The sequence below is a fragment of the Leptonotus elevatus genome, chromosome 1 (assembly GCF_054856555.1).
Source record: "Leptonotus elevatus isolate MCC_2025b chromosome 1, RoL_Lele_1.0, whole genome shotgun sequence".
Taxonomy (NCBI): Eukaryota; Metazoa; Chordata; class Actinopteri; order Syngnathiformes; family Syngnathidae; genus Leptonotus; species Leptonotus elevatus.
The window spans coordinates 28,515,355-28,532,698 of NC_141239.1; the positions used below are offsets into that span (position 1 = coordinate 28,515,355).

General features: G+C 38.3%; 1 protein-coding gene across 1 annotated transcript in view; it reads right to left on the bottom strand.

Moving 5' to 3' along the window:
* gcgra (glucagon receptor a) overlaps positions 1 to 11,522 on the bottom strand; it is a 43,668-nt gene extending 32,146 nt beyond the window's left edge. The window contains exon 1 of the mRNA XM_086088995.1: positions 11,287 to 11,522. The gene's annotated coding sequence lies outside the window, so the exon portion shown is untranslated. The remainder of the gene's footprint in view (positions 1 to 11,286) is intronic.
* Between the last annotated feature and the right edge of the window lie 5,822 nt (positions 11,523 to 17,344).

The window sequence follows — 17,344 nt, forward strand, 5'->3', positions numbered from 1 at the left end:
TTCTTTTTTTTTCTTCCTGTAAAATATTCACACTAATTTCTCATTGCTTTCAGGCCAAACTCCAAAAGTCTTTGAAACTTTGGTCGCATCGTACTCGTCTTATCAAGCAGCACATTTCTGAGAAAAGGGCTATTTGCTTCCTGTCTGTTCCGGTAACTTCATTATGGCAATACACGATGTTCTTTTGTTGGTTTGGAACAAAACCACAATTATGTGGGTCTTGAGTTGAGGACATTAAGAAAACTCTGGGTTAAATGAGCAACCGTTTGCACAAATGGAAAACACACATTTGTCAGCAGCTTCACGTCCAACAACCACTCTGGCCCACAACACCAGACAAATAGTGTCACAAATGAATATTTATATAGAAATGTGAATATGCCAACAATCAATATTGCCATTGCCTGCTACTGTTTATTTCCTTGCTGTCACATCTCTTAAGTCACCAATATTTTTATTAATGTGGCGTAGTTTGCAGTGATGTAGAACGACATATTGTATCAAACTGAGAGCTGTTTCAAAAAAAAAAAATTATACATGAGAGGTCTACCGACTTAGTGTCTTTTTCCTGTGGCGAGGTGGATTTTGTATTGCGTGAAGGTACGGCGAGAAGAGTACACTGGACTTTATCATCCTAAATGTCTCCTCTGTGGATCTTTCTTGACCAGATGAAGTCAGGAAGGATGTGTTTGAAGTGTTTCTGTGTTTGGCCGCTCTCCAAAGAGAACATGCTCAAGTCAGTCTGTTGTTTCGTTGGTTTTCTTCCATGTGGACGCTTTACAGCAGCTGTCAGTGATGTTGTCTGACTAGTGAACCACACAAGCCGAGTGAAGAAAAAAAAAATCCCTTTGACCTACTCTGATATCGGGACGCTGTTTTTTTTTTTTGGCCTGTCAGCTTGATTAATCTGACCGTTTCCCACTGTAGCGCAGGCGCCATTACAACACTCTACGTTTGTTCACATGGGCAGGAAGGTACGCTGCTGGCAGACACCCAGGCCGCGCTGAAGTGATGGAATGTTCTGGGTTCCGTATCTGCTGCTGCTTCTAGTGTAGAACATGGGCCATGCGGCAAAATAAGGATTTGGGGAATTGTAAATGGGGAGTAACTGATTGGGAACCATCCACCCAAACGATTGAATTTGTCTTTTGTTGTTATTGTTATGGAAAACTAAACCCTATGAACAATGTGTGAATTAGTAAAATTGAAAGATAGAACTTCAATTTTAACTCTCTAGTGGACACAAAAGCCTGAAACAAATCTGACCAAAGATCTTGAAGCATTGGGTTTTTTTTTTGGGGTTAAAGAACGAACCATGTTCTGGAACTGTCAGGAGAATGCTAGGCGCTAAGCTAACAGGCGCCACACTAGCACAAGCTGCAGCTAGCTCAACACTGTCCTTTTATGATACAGAAAGACTCCTCTAAGTCAATAATCCTTTCCTCCATTGCGCAGAATAAGTTAACAGTATGCTTTTGACAAGTAAGGAGGACAAAGCCATGCTAACGTGATTAGCGAAACAGCTAAAGTACACTTTCAACAGAACCGGCTGGAACGGCATTACAGCGGTGAGTAACCATGAACAAAGCACATTTAGTAGGTAAATTAATAAATGTCTAGAGAGAAAATAATAAGAGCAGGTGTACAGCAAGCACACACGTCCGAAAATTTTAAATGAATCAGCACGTTACTGCATAAATCAGTCAAAAGGGGGAGCCTATAAGGTCAAAAGTTATAAAATATTCATACTATCAGTAATGTTATTGTGTTCCTTTGCACAATAGAGTACTGAGTTTATTTGGGCTTTTGATATTTGCACAATAAATGTTCTCACAATTACATGATATCTTTGTTTTTATTTTGTTTGTCACGATATGAATTTTAAGCCCCCAGCCCTAGCAGTCGCATTATAGCTACAACATACCCAACAATTGTTTATGGACAAAAGTATGGGAACACAAAAGTTCATACAGACTAAACTCAGCTCACCTCAAAGTTGCACACAACTATCCAAAATGCCAAAGATGAAGAGTTTTATTTTATTATTTTATTAATTAATGGATGTCTCGTGAACTTTTGACCAGACAGTGTCTCATAAGAACTTAAAAAAAAAAAACACAAAAAAACAAAAGAGGCCTTTACAGGGAACTGATTCATGTTTACGTCACATTTAAACCATCACTTTTCTTCTCCAAGTGTGTGGTTTTATTGGCCCCTTAAAGAGCACATCAGTAATTGGGTTTCCTTCTGGGGTAGGGGGCGGGATAAACGCTTGTTTTGGAGGTTACATTAAGAGGTTTCACTCTTTGCTTGGAGAACAGCTCGGTACACACTTGGGGGAAGATGTGATAAACTTTCAACTTATCCATTTAAGGCAGCACGTGCCTGAATAAAAATAAATGATCCGTTTAAAAGTGTCTGCGGGCGACATGGGAGTCGATGTCTATTCAATAGGCAGGAGATGTTTCCTGCTCCTGAACAGGAAGGGATTGGTTCTTATGCTTCCCTTTTTAAATTGGGTATATTAAGAACGTGTTTGTGCGCATGTACAGAGAGAAAGTGAGTGTGTGTGTAGTATAGTGCTAAATGATAGAAAAACTGCTGGGTAATTTAACCCCCCCCCCCCCCCCTACTATTGCGATTGTGATTTAATATGCTTTTTTTTTTCATGTTTCAGGAAACAATTGCTTGTGGATTGCACTTGCAATGAACTTGATTAGTGACTCGACACTATGCTAACTCATTCACTGCCATTGGCGGCGATAGACGTCAAAAAATCGAAAACTATTTCTATTAGTTTAACATTTGTTTTTACTTTTGTTAACAAGAGTATGAAAACCTAGAAAAAAAAGATTGTACATTTCGAACAGATATAAAATTTGTGAGTTAACTAGTGAAGTTAATGTGATTAATTAAGATTACTTATATTAATTGCCTGACGCCCCTAATTTTTAAAAATCTTTTCTTTTCTATCTTTTTTTTTTTTAAATAACATTTTATTAAAAATTAGGGGTGTCATGTGAATAAATTTTTTAATTGTAATTAATCACATGACTTCACTAGTTAACTCACAAATTTTATATCTGTTCGAAATGTACAATAAAAAAATCAAGGTTTTCTTATTCTTGTTAAAAAAAGTAGAAAAAAAATTAAACTAATAGAAATAGTTCAAATGAATGTAAAGCAGTGAATGAGTTAATAAATAAATAAATAAATTGTGAAAAAGTCAAGCATATTTAAGCATTTTTTGCCTTCAAATTGCAATTTGACTTGCATTCTATTACACTGAGATGTGGATTTGAATTTGAAAAATTGTTCAGCCCAAGTGTAGCGGGAAAAAAAAAGCTTTGACATCAAATCTGGCAAATGTCATTTTTATTAACATGTTGTTAAAGCTGTCATGTGTAGCTGAAGGAAAATTTATTGCGGGTCAGCCCTGGTGTGTTTTCAAAGCGTGACACCTGTGACTGTTTATTCATATTAATGCTGATTTAAGTAGCCCCCAGAGGAGGCGCCATAATTGCCTGCATGAATTAATCCACAGAGCACTGCTACAGTGGAGCTCATTTTCTTGAGTGGTCATAAGTAATGGGACACCTGGTTATTCCTACAGTAGAACCTTGAAGAAGGTGCAAATAAACTAAGAATTGACAGCCTGCTTGCTGAGTTTTAAGATTGAATCTGCTAATTACATTTTGTGTGAAAAGTTGCGCCAAGTACTTTTATTCCCCTACAACTTAACGTAATATGTTCTCACAGCAGCCAGCACCCTATCTCTGTTGATAAAGTGTATCATGTGTGTGGGGAAGGTGTCGTGAGCTGCCTGCGCCCGGCGGCAACATCACCCTTATGGACCCTTATCAGCACTCTGTTACAATCCAGAGTGACAGCTCTTTGTAGTGGCGGGCTATTCTTAGCAACCTCCTGGATTCATAATGTTTGGCGCCAAGCCCAACAAGCAGCCTGCAGGCGTACATGGTGGCGGTGGTCACACTTATGCCCACCACGTCGGGCTTGAGGATCTCCTGAGTGTCATCTCTTGTTTCTTGATACTCTTTTGTGTCCTGCCGCTCGGCTCATCTCGCTTCTGGCTTCTCGCAGGTTTCTTTCTCCTTTTTTATGAGTAGATGGCCCTTACGATCAATGTTGAATGCAATGGAGTGAAGCCATTCATCATCATCCTTTCTCCAGCAGCCTCAAACAAGCTGCTGCCTTTCAACTCCATCCTTTTCAACCCTTACGAGATACACCTACGCAATTTAATAAGATCCTCCACCAAGGCTCAATGGAATCACATTCCTTTACAAAGAGAATCATTCTTCATTTTGATTGGCGCTGTCAAAGATTATGTTATGTTGTTAATGTGGTTGTGCTGTGGAGTCATCTAGTACTGCACTACATCGCATCGTTTTTAAGTCAGGGGTGATCTGTGACAGAAGCGTAGCAGCTCAAATGAAAAGAAAGGTTTTATTTTATGGTAGTGTTGTATGGCTGATTGGGAAAAAAAAGAAAATAAATAAATGCTGAGAATGTCCTTGGGATTGATGAGGACGATCGAGAATGGACAGTTTGGAGACAAAGATAGAGAGGCCAGATGGAGATGGTTTGGACAAGTTGAGAGGTGGGACACTGGATATAAAAGGATGCTGGAAAGGAAGCTGTCAGGTAGGAGACTGATGGATGAAATACGGGAAGATTTAGATAGCTGGAGGTAGCGCAAAAAGATGGCTTTAATATATCCCTCCTGCTCGCCTCAAAGGGATACTTGACTCATTGAGCCATTTTCAGCTGTAAAAAGTGAATATCTTTTCCAGAATTCATTTGATAATGTCATTATTTTTCATGTACAATGAACATTTTCCCATTTGCTGTCGACTGAAGATGACATCACCTGCGCTGAGGAAATAGGTAACGACCAATCACGGCTGACCTGTTTTTGGGCCATATGGTGTTGATAAGGCACTATAAAAAAAAAAAAAAAATTTAACGGCAGCAGTTTGTTCAGCAAACTTAGCCATGATTGCTTAGCACAGGTGATGTCATATTAAGTCGACACTCGACAGCAAGTGGTAAAATAGTTTTTAAAGGTATTAATCACTGATCTGAATTTGAAGCCGCGAGGCCGCCATATTGCTCCTCCTCCCAAAAAGTTTCTCGCAAACGATCCTATGCATTTACAGAATCAATATTGAAGAACATTTGAGACTGTACGAAGTAAAACATGATTTATGATGTTTTAAATTTGTTAAACATTAACAAGAGGACTTCAGACATTTTACAACTTGCCTTAAATACATGTATAAATGATATGCTTAATTATGTTTACAGGAGGAAACTTGTTATTAAAGAATTAGAACTGTAATTCAACAGAAGATGCCTCTGCCAAATCTAATATTAGGGTGTAAGGAACTAAGCGATAAAAGAAAAGGGGGTCTTCAAAGCAGCACATACGGGCCACTTGTTAAAAAACAGTGACCACCCCCGGCCCTATACTAAGAGCCTACGAGCTGTATATGTCTAATCTCTACATACAGTATACGTACAGTTTATACAGTAGTCTGCTCGCGCAATGGGGGGAGTAAGATGGCCGCCTTGCGGCTTCAACTGCTTGCCCGGGCGTGTATGGGCTATCGGCTATCCAGTCATATATATACAGTGGTATTAATTGTTCATGTAAAATAATAATGTTATCACATTAATTATAGACAAAACATTATCTTCTTACTGTTGAAAATGGCTCAATGAGTCAAGTATCCCATTAAACATAGTTTAACTTTTTCTTTTTTTTTAAGTACCACCACTCTCCAAATTAGAGGCAATGTGAGCTTCAAGCTGTATGTCACTCCTAGTTAAGATAAGAATTAAGGAAGAATGTATTATTCCCCCAATAGGGAAATGATCAAATTTAAGTTTGTTGTAAAAATAACACATCCAAGAAAAGAGTATCAAATATGTTGTATTGTAACACTACACCAAAGTTCGCTATCTTAATGCTAGGATAGGATGTGAAACACCATAGACTGGCTAAATAAAGTTTAGCATCAATGTTCCAAACATTTAAATTCTTCAAACAACTATTATTATTAACATTTACTTCAACACAAAAGTAGCAGCAGCACATGTAAACAGATTAGGCATCCGAAAATCCTCGCAGGCATACATATTTATAGTTGTGGACGTTTGCTACCTCTTCTTCTTCTTGGTCCTAACTACGCTACATCTGTTCCAGTAGACCTCAGTGCTGCCTGACGTTTTAAGGTACAAAGTGGTACTACACTGAAAGTGTGCAATCCTTAATTTGGATTTGCCTGTTGGCTTTAATATCCCATAAAAAAATGGTCACTTGAAAACCCGCCATACAGCCACGATTGGATTTCTTTTTCTGTACAACATTGAAAAGTGGGTGAGGATAATGTAATGCAATGTTCCTCTTCTCTCTTTTACAACCTCTGGCGATACTGACCACATTCATGATGACTATGGAAGACAGAAATACCGAATATTCCTTCAGGCCAATTTACCGCCCGAGTCCTCGAAATGGTGAGTCTCGCCAAACACACAACCTAACAGGCAAACAAATGTAATCAAATGTGTCACCTGCCAAGTCTTTCCTGAGTTACATAATCGAAACTGTTAGTAGTAGAAATGGCTGAGTGGAGGCAAAATGACACATAAAGTGCTCTTGTGCTTATTTCGTATGCATGGAAGCGCTCACACAGCCAGAGAGCTGCGATGTGTGCGCCGATCACCACTTAAAACAACATGCAACGCTCACTCATCAAGCGCGCGGCCAGGCACAGCACAGACGCTTGTTTTCATTGCGTGTACACGTATGCTGAATATATTTGCGTGCTTAACGGCCTTAATGATATTAGCCGTGGCGGCGGAGTACAAGATGGACGTGCCCAAATTGTTCTTGCACTCCGTGATGCTGTTCAATTGGCTCCAATTAGGAGCCAAAACACTGCCGGACTATTAAAATGCCAATTACAATTCCTCATTGGCTCCCCGCGAGATCGTGGTTTTTATAAGACATATATTTTTGGATTGTTTTTTACATTAGAGGCTACATGCAATCCAAATTGAGGGTTAGGTGTAGTACCAAATTGTGCCACAAATATTTGTTGTTCTTACAGAGCACAGAGAAAATATGCCTGTATTGTTGTATGCTCTGTTTGTATGTGTTGCTATGCTATGAGTATTAAAGCAGCAATTGTTTGAGGGTTCTTCATTATCAAAACATCTATTCTCTATACACTCCTGGACTGAACGCTTCAGGAGGTCCTTTGTCCCAACAGCAATTAGACTGTTTAGTACCTCAATTGAGGGCATTGGCTCATAACTGAGGCCCATTTATTTACATCTATTGTTTGGACTCACTGGTTGATTAATGGCTGCCTGTCTTGCATGTGTATGTGCATATATGCTCCGTTGGCTGTGAGCTGCAAGATGTCGATCGATTGGGGAAATTATATTCTATCTATCTATCTATCTATCTATCTATCTATCTATCTATCTATCTATCTATCTATCTATCTATCTATCTATCTATCTATCTATCTATCTATCTATCTATCTATCTATCTATCTATCTATCTATCTATCTATTTATTTATTAGGGGTGGGAATCTTTGAATGTCTCACGATTCGATTCCATTCAGATTTTTGGGTGTGCAATTCGATTCAGAATCAATTTTTGATTAAAAACAATTTTTGATTCAAAATTATTTGATTGACAATGATGATTTTTGCTTCAATCTATAGATGTGCAAGGAATTGTAATGATCTACTCCAGTCTGACTCGCTAATTCTAATTAGTGCTCTACTCGCGGCACTTTTATCACTCAAAAGAACGGTTCCACGCTGCAAAAAAACAACTTTTATTGGAATAACTTGATTGTGACTTTTCACTTCTACTCTCTAATGTAACTACAACTTAACGGTGTATCAGACCGCGTGGAACCACACTGCCCCTAAGTGGCCAAATCAAGTACAACATGAACAGTGCTCCCAATAAAGGCACACACAAACAAAGGTAAGACAGCATAAAATAATTTAAATAAAATCGACTTTGGGACATATCCATCCATCCATCCATCCATCCATCCATCCATCCATGTATCTATCTATCTATGATTGCTAATTACCCTGTCAATGGTGTTTTGCGGAGGTTTGAAGCCCGAGGAAGAACAAACAATTAGAGAGAAGGGCGTGACTGATGAGATGCCAATAATTTGCCGGACACAATCCAGTCACCGGTATGCCCCAGCAGCCTCAAGCTGACCTGTTCAGGAGTTTTGCTGACTATTTTGGAATATCCAACTACTAACACGCTAGTAAACAGAAAAAGAGCGAAGGATGTTCAGGAATCTGAGGGAATTCAGAAGAGATGCTGAATTTGCAACATTCATATTGTGAAGAAGTCATACTATCAATGTAGCAGCGGTGGCTAACATTGGCTTGTTTACAAAGGTAATAGTCTTGCTAGCACTACTATTTTGTTGAAGCCAGACAGCATTCTAGTTTCTACTTATCACAACTTGGCCCTTTCATAATTACATGCATGATGAATGACCGCGTTTGAGAATCAAATGTCAGTGATGAGCTGAAGGCTCATAAACAGGAATCGGTGAAATGAGGCTTAAACCTCAGTGATTCCGTTTAATTCACTCAGCGGTGGCGCTCCGCCGCTCCTAAATCCGAGCCGCTGCTCTTTCAAACTAGCGTGGGGAGAAAAAAAAAACAAGAGCCAGCAGGGAAGAAAACAACAAAAACGCCCGTTTGCGCACTGAGCCAAACGGCTTTCCGGCCGAGAACCAATTACCTCTTTAACGTTCATTCTAAATCTCTGTTTGGATTACAAACTTGTCTGGACCGAAGAAGACATTTGCTATCTATTAAGGTAGGTCGGATGTCGTTATGACGTGCATCTTCTGTTCAATTTTGTGCTGCAGGGCGACGGTCACAATTATGGTGTATTTCGACCTTATTTGGTTGCTATATGAGGCAGGTGAACGGTTTCCGTGGAAGCTGCTGCTCGCTAGAATCTGCTACAAACACGGCTAAGATGCATTTGTTACAATTTTAACTTTTTTGCTCCTGGGAAAATTAAACTAGAGACCTCAAGTATGGAGGACCAAAACTGCCACATTTAAAATCAATAAATAAATGACTAAAAGTGACAATAAAAATGGATATAAAAATATATATATAATTTGAAAATTAAATATAAAAAAATCTATATAAATGGAAATAAAAACAACAATTTATTGATATATATATATATATAAAAACAATTTATTTACATATAAATATATATATATATATATATATACATATATATATATATATAAATATATATAAATAAATACATTTGTATTTAGTTTTTGAATTATATATATTTTTTATTTTCACTTTTAGTCATTTATTTATTTATTTAGTCAGTTTTGGTCCATACTCTGCTGGATCTGTCAGGCACGGCCACAAATGCAATTACTGATTATTAGCACATATTCCATCTGCCGCTGCTACTGCTGCAAAGCTCATTTATAAAAGTCAATTTTATAAATGTTTATTTAAACATGGTGCACATCTGTTTGTCAGTGTTCCAGTCTTAAACATGCAATCGAATCCAATAATGTGTCTGACAAATGATTTATGAATTGGTTGGACTAAAAATGTTCTGAACTTGACAGTGCAGTTTGTAAACTCTCTGGCTTCATCTGCTTTAAAGTAGCAAACTGTCAGTCGGGGCTCAGAAAGACTGTAAAATGTGGCCATGTTTATTTGTATAGATCATCAAGCAGCCATACAATTTCATGTTTGCTTGAATTCCTATCATTAGCTTGTATACAGTAGGCTTATATCGAAACCTCATATGTCCAAATGTGGTCAATTTCATATTTTTTCTCTTTTCGTCAGGGGGCGAAGCACAAGCACAGACTTTAATGACAGCAAAATAAATTGGCATTTAAAAAAAAAAAAGCAAATTAAACTACCGATTGAATATGATTTTTGGGAAGGCATTGCATTGATGTTGGTGTGAACCAGTATATGATAGCAATAAAAGGAATGACATCACCTTGAGCAATGCAGTGTTTGGTAACTCAAGCAATATTTAGATTTCCAGAAAAGTAGTGGGTTTTCAAGATTGAAGGATTTTGCAAAGATGAGGGCAATGCAAATTTTAAGCAATGGCGTCAGCGAAGTCATACTTATTTTAAATATTCGTAGGAAAACACTTCTAGTCCGTAAAACAAATGACATGAAAAACGCTGAGTACGGCAGTCACTGGGTTTGTGTGCCGCATGACAGCATTCTTATGCTATCCAACTAGTTCACTGTGTTTTGCGAAAGTAAATACAAACAGCTAGACTGAGCTATAGCAACAACAACAACAACAAAACTTGCAGTTTTATACAATTGTGTCAATGTAAATAAGTGTGAAAAGTTCTCATTTTCTTTTTAGAGAAATAGAAAAGGGTACGTGACAATATGCTCCATTTGTAACTTCAATATGTCATAATTACAGTAAATATTTTTTATGAAAATCATTCATGTTAACCATGGCAAAAATCAAATGAATATTGTATGGCATCACTTTTAGTGGTAGACCCAAGTTACTAAATTAGATTTTGACTGAACTTTACTTTTACAGCAGGCCTTTATAAATACTTGTTTTTATTAATAAATATTATTTTATCAAGTATGGTATATGTCAATTTGCTTGTATAAACTTGTTTTGAAGAGCAGAGTGTTACAGGAGACCGCATTTTTACTCACAAATATTCTAAACAGCTCTCATATGATAATACAACAAGTTAACAACAATAAGAAACAGTCAAATTAACGCCTGAGCATCACAGCCGCTGCACAATTGTGTTGCATATTTTTAGATTGTGCAGGTGTAGGCCTACCTCATAAAACGACACTGAGTGTCTTGTATAAACATCGCAGATCCTTTTATTTATTTAATTTTCATTTCCTGCAAACAAAGCAGAGAATTCAACAAAAATGCTCATCTTACTCAAACAGGCTAACTATAAATCTAAGAAAGTGATCACTTAACACTTAATTATTTCCACAGCTGTACTGTGCGTGTGTTCAGAGCTCTCTGATGCCGACACTGACAGGCTGCAGACTGTAGATCGAAACCGGCTTGGGATAACGTCGCATTTGAGCGACAGTGATAAAGTAACTCAACTCGCTTTGACGCAACAACCCTCGGATAAACTTCGCGTTCTCAACAACGCTTTCAAAGTGTAGGGGGAAAAAAAACGTATTTACCGGTTGCGGGGTGTTCGCCTGCTTCGGTCCGCGTCAGTACTCCGTCTCATCCTGAGAGCATGTGGCAAAAAAAGACAAGAGTGGCTCCTGCTTTTTTTTTTTTTATCCAAAACTTCTTTCCCCCCCCACCTCTCCCAAGAATCAATTATCGTGCTTCGTGGCCGTGCCAAGTGAAAAGTTTCATCTTAAACGGTTAGTGGGGGGAGGACATGATAATTAAGGTGGATGTGGCTCTGTGGTTGATGTCATGCCACTGGAGGCTTGCTCCGGCGCCGCACGCGCTCCTTTTACTCATGTGACGTCACGGGGGGGGGGGTATTTATTTAGTGTGCGTGTATGTGTGTGTGTGTCAGATCGCTAAGTGGTGTCTTAATTGTATAAGATGTCCAGGTAATGTGTTCACTCACCGGCCACACTTTTAGGTACATCTTCTCGATCCTATCTCTAATGCAGGTGCTGGTTTTTAAAATGTAAGCGATCACACTCTGTTGGCCTGAACAGCAGCAGCACTGATCTAAATTCTAATGTAGTAAATCTTAGCAATGGGGAAGTTAAGTCCAGAATTTTCTTAACAATAATGTGTTCTATGCGCCATCACTTGCCGAAACACGGTATTCGGATTAATATTGTGTTTGTGTAATAAATTCACATATTTTTACCCAATCCAGGGTCAGCCATTTGCAATAAGATATTTCATGTTCCGTCTGAACCCAGCATTAGGCACTGTGATGTCATTTTCAGTCGACAGCAGGTGACAAAATGGCCTGAGATAGATAAAAGCAGGTGATCGTAAATAAAAAAATGTAACTTGACTTTTGCTTTAACTAATCACAATTCAAATATGTCCTCACAGAGCCTAAACGGTGGCCCTCAATGGACTGCTTTTTATATAGCGCTTTAACTACACCATATGGTGCCCAAAGTGCTTTACAATTGAAGCCTCACATTTACCCATTCGCACACACACATGCACTCGTGCACCAGTTGGCAGCTGCTGCCATGCAAGACGCTGCAAGCTCCACGGAGAGCAAATCAGGGTTCAGTGTCTTGCTCAAGGACACTTCCGCATGGTCACCAGCCAACTTTGGCTTTGGTTTTTAAACATTTAAAAAGTGGATTTTTGTGTGTTTTTTGAGGGGATTAGCACAACCTTCTTAAAACAGAAAAGGACTTTTGGGGTATAATTATTGCCAAAGGCTACTAATTTGATACACACTTCTGAAATAACAAGCTTAAATTGCAGTGATGTATTCAAATTAGATTACTTAAAGGAATTTTTTTTCTAGATCATACAATCCTTCACTTAGCCTTTGAGCAAAAACTATGAGCAAAAATTTTGAGATAGGAGTGCACTTCAGACCCCCTACTGCTAGATGGCGCCAACAAACATCACAAAATCCAACCACTGGTTGGTTAGCCAACTGCCAATAAACACCACAGAGGAAGAACAAGGAACGGAACAAATGGTTATGTGAGAGCAAATGTTATGGGGTAGATGCCACGGACTTCCAACTTCCATAAGTCACACACCCTCGCCGCGTCCCAACACTTGCACCCCCACCCCTGCGCTTCCCAACCACGCAGCTCTCTGAAATGCTTCGGAGAACTGAGACTGACACACTACACACTCGCACCCATCGACGGGAATGTGCAACCTAGGGGCGCAAGAGCGGAAGCGCAAATACTGGGACGCAGCCCACAACAACAGTAACTGGAAACACAGAAGTCGAAAGTCCCGCCTCCTCCGTGGCATACACCCCATTGCTGTGTTTTTATATAGTGTGACATATTGAGTGCAACTTTCATTATATAAAATACAATTAAATAGAAAAACATTTAAAAACTGGATTTTTGTGTGTTTTTTGAGGGGGTTAGGAACAAATTAATCACATAACCATTCATTTAGATGGGGAAACATGATTTGAGATGCTATTGTGGTCAGGAAACAAATGAACTTGTATGTCAAGGCACTAACTCCACCAACATGATGGCCTTTGCACTATATGGGCCCTGTGATTGGCTGGTGACCAATCCAGGGTGTACACCGCCTCGACTCTCACCCGCAACCCTAATGAAAACAAGGTGCAGATAGTAGGGCTTGCTGGTCAACTAAAACCTAGCCAAGCTGACTTTGGACAAGAGGCCGAGCTACACAACGGATTGGTTGCCAAACAATTGCACTTTCATTCAACATTATATTGTGTAACACTATTAAAAACATTATTTTTGTTTGTTTTACAAATAAAGGTGTAACGTGAATGGCTCCTCCTCCTTATGTAGTTGAGGAACCACAATTCAGCGAAATGTGGTATAGTTTTTCTTTTCCATTAACTGATATGATGTTGCTGGAAGTTAACCTTTGTTGTATTTGTTTGATCTCATTATTGCTGCAGTAAGGTATGTGTGTGTGTGTGTGTGTGTGTGTGTCCTTGAGAGGCAGAGGTCACTAAACTTTGTTTCATAAATAGTCAGGCGGCAAAGTGAACTTTGAGCCGCAGATGCCTGCCCCCCCCCCCCCCCCCTCTCTAGCGCATGCACTCTCGACTTTCATTTAGCTCCCGCGGCCCATCTCCACCTCCCGAGGTCATCCCATTTTCCAGAGGGAGCCGAAAATGAGGAAGTAGCATCTTAACATGCCAGGAAATTGTTCTTTGCTGCAGATTGGTCGCTGACTCATGCCCGATGGCCACCCAAATGTCAAACTCAATTTTGGACTGTTTGCACCGATTGGATGAAGCGAGTGGAAAAGGCCTGTTGTACTCATGAGGCTCTTTTGCACACAGATCTTGCAAAATACGATTCTGGGTCATAATTCCAAAAGCCAGGTGTGAGGTTTAACTCACTTCTTGTTGCGTTGAAAACATTTATGGCTGCCAGGCAAGTATTTTTATTATTTAGTATTATTTTAAGATACAGTATTTCCCCCCTAATCCCATACTGTGCCCCTCTCTCTATAGCGGCATAGTCTGGATCCCCCCCCCCTCTCATCCCCCTCCCTCCTTCCTCATGTTTTCTAATTAGGATGATTCTGATAATGTGTCACATAGGGCTGCAGATATCAAATATTTTTTATAATTGAGTATTTCACAGATGATCCCATTGATGAAGCAAGTAATCACATGAAAATTGATTTTGCATTATTAAACTCAGTCATGTGAGGTGCCGGTTGCCAGCCTCACTGTAGTATCTGTGCCTCTTTTTTGTTGTTGTTGAGAAAACTGAGTTGAACTCATTCACTGTCATGAATTCATTAAAACAAAAACAAAAAATAATAAATAAAAAAAGATTATTTAAAATTCAGGGCTAATGGCATGACTTCACTAGTTAACACATGAATATATCACACAATGTATATCTGTTCTAATTAACGTACAATAAAAAAAAATCTAGGTTTTCATACTCTTGTTAACTAAAGTGGAAAACATCTTAAACTAATAGAAATAGTTCAAATGAATTTTTGACCTTTATAGCTGTCAATGGCAGTGAATGAATAAAACAAAGAAAAAAGATTATTACAAATTCGGGGCTTCGGCCGGTTCAAATTTTAAATCGTAATTAATCGCATGACTTCCCTAGTTAACTCACGATTAATCACAATTTTTATATCTGTTCTAAATGTACAATAAAAGTTTTTTTATAGGTTTTTATACTCTTTTTAACAAAAGTGGGGGGGAATTTTAACTAATAGAAATAGTAATTAAAATTAATTTTTAACGTTTATAGCCATCAATGGCAGTGAATGAGTTAATTATCTTCATAAAAGCAACATTTTGATATCCACCTCTAAGTAATGACTAAATGTGTTCAAAATCGATTAGTGCCAGGAAACTATTGCAGCACATGGAATTAATGAAGGGGGATCCCCATTTTTTCCAGTATGCTAGCTCCTAATCCTACTATATTTTATTAACACTGGCAGTCCGAGGGATACAGTTAGAGACCCTCGAGCAATCCATTTATCTCGCTGCACATTTTGCTGACACTTGAAATAAATTCTGCCCTCTTAACTGGAGAAGCATCCCTGTCAAAGAGCATGCCCTTACTCTGAATTGTCTGCGCTGATGCGGTCGATCCTTGCGTCTTCTCTTTGAAAAACACACGCGCTCTTTTGAACTTTGCTCATAAACAAGGTTGAATGACCGGAATGTGGCAGAAAGCCCCCACAGGGCAGAACATAAGTTAAAACGCAATCATTAGCAGTCGGCCATCTGAATAACAAATACAGTCATTTGCATTGCTAACAGTAGGATGTCCTATTTTAAGCTTTTTAAAAAACATTGTTATATAACAGATTCTATAAGGTTTCGTTTGTTTTGGGGCCGGATCAAGCGCTCTCACGGGCCATTAATAGCCCACAGGCCATAAGTTTATTGTATTTTGTTCCTTGTTATCTCGCTTATTGGCTAATCTTTGTTCTCTGAGCGTTCAGAAGAGTCGTATCAATTCCCCAGAGAGGCTGATGGAAAGTGTCCTCCACATGACAGCGACGCTTAAATAACACAAGTCATTTTCTTTATTGGGAAAGCATTGAAATGAGCCCTCTTGGGAATCATCACGCTTACCGTGGAAACCATTAAAATATAACTAAATAATCATTACATAAATATCATCTGCTTATGTTTGTGTACTTTTAATTGAAAATGTTCACAGCATCCTCTTAATATTCTCAAGAGTAACGATATCCCAATGGGTTGTCTTTTCAAAACAACCCCCCCCCCCCCCAGCCCCCCCGGCACAAAATAAATTAAAGACAAATGAATATTTTCTTGTATGCAAGAATGCTCGAGCTGAAAAGAGCAAAAATTGGTCATGTGGTGTTAAGAAAAGTATTGTGCAAGAATCAGCATTGCAAGTATGTGAGTGTGAGGGCAAACACACTTTTTCCAAAATTGCTGCAGAACTCACTTTTAGGTCCAAAAGGACTGGCCAGACCCAGAAATGGGTCAGCCAATCAATCAAACAATCAATCAATCAATCACTCAATCAATCAACACACTTTTCCAGGAAATGTTGACAGGTCAATGGCTGTCACCAAATCTGAAATTTTCAAGTTGTTCAAAACAAAACAAAACAAAACAAAAAATGCTTTAACCTCACAACCTCAGTGATTCCTAAAGTTGCATGTGGTTCCCTCTAGTGGAGTGTAAATGAATCACCCCCTAAGAACAGTTCAGTGGTATTACATTTAAAGAATTTTATCTGAATTAACTTTTCGGTTTTAAATCATGGTTAGTTATATTTTTATTAGAGCTGTCAAATGTTTTTTTTAAATCAGATTAATCACATTTTAGAATTCTGATTAATCACGCTTAATCGCTTAATTAAAAAGGTTTTTTTTGCCCTCCAAACTTGAAGAGCACCTGTTATGTGTTAATTATTTCAACATTTAATGTTATGAGGATGTCTTCAATATTTTTTGATCGAGTGCCCATACTCATCCTCCTCTTTTTCTAATCAGTTAATTACTTGCATAATTTTAAATGGATTTAAATAACCCCAATATTTTGACTTGAACAAATATTCTGGATGTCAAACACAAACATTTATTAAATGCTTTACTTTAATGCATGTAGGGAATTTTAGCTTGGGTTTAACTTGTTAGTAGACGCTACAGAGAGTGTTCGACTGTTCGCCGCTCGCGCATGTACAACAATAAATACAATAATTTACTTCAAACATTTATAAAAACAACTTAAGAAAACAAAATCTTACAAATGTTTGTATAGTGATGTTACTGAACAGAGGTACTTGAAAAAAGGAGGGAAAACTGTTGAAAAAAAACAAATATGAAGTTGAATAATTGTTCTCAGCTACAGTATTTAAAAATAAAAGGTTTTCGTAAAAATAAACTACATTTTACTCCCACGCATTCCTGCTGAGCCTTTGTTGTCTGTTAATTGTCCTTGAACGCCTTCTAGTGGTCGTTTGAACAACAAGCGATGAGGTAAAGAAAAGAGACATAATTTCCCCTGGTTTCTCTTCGTTTTAGTTTTCTCCGTTTTCATAACTTTGCCTGTTTCTAAATCGTTAAATGAAAAAAAACTGTTATATTAAAAGA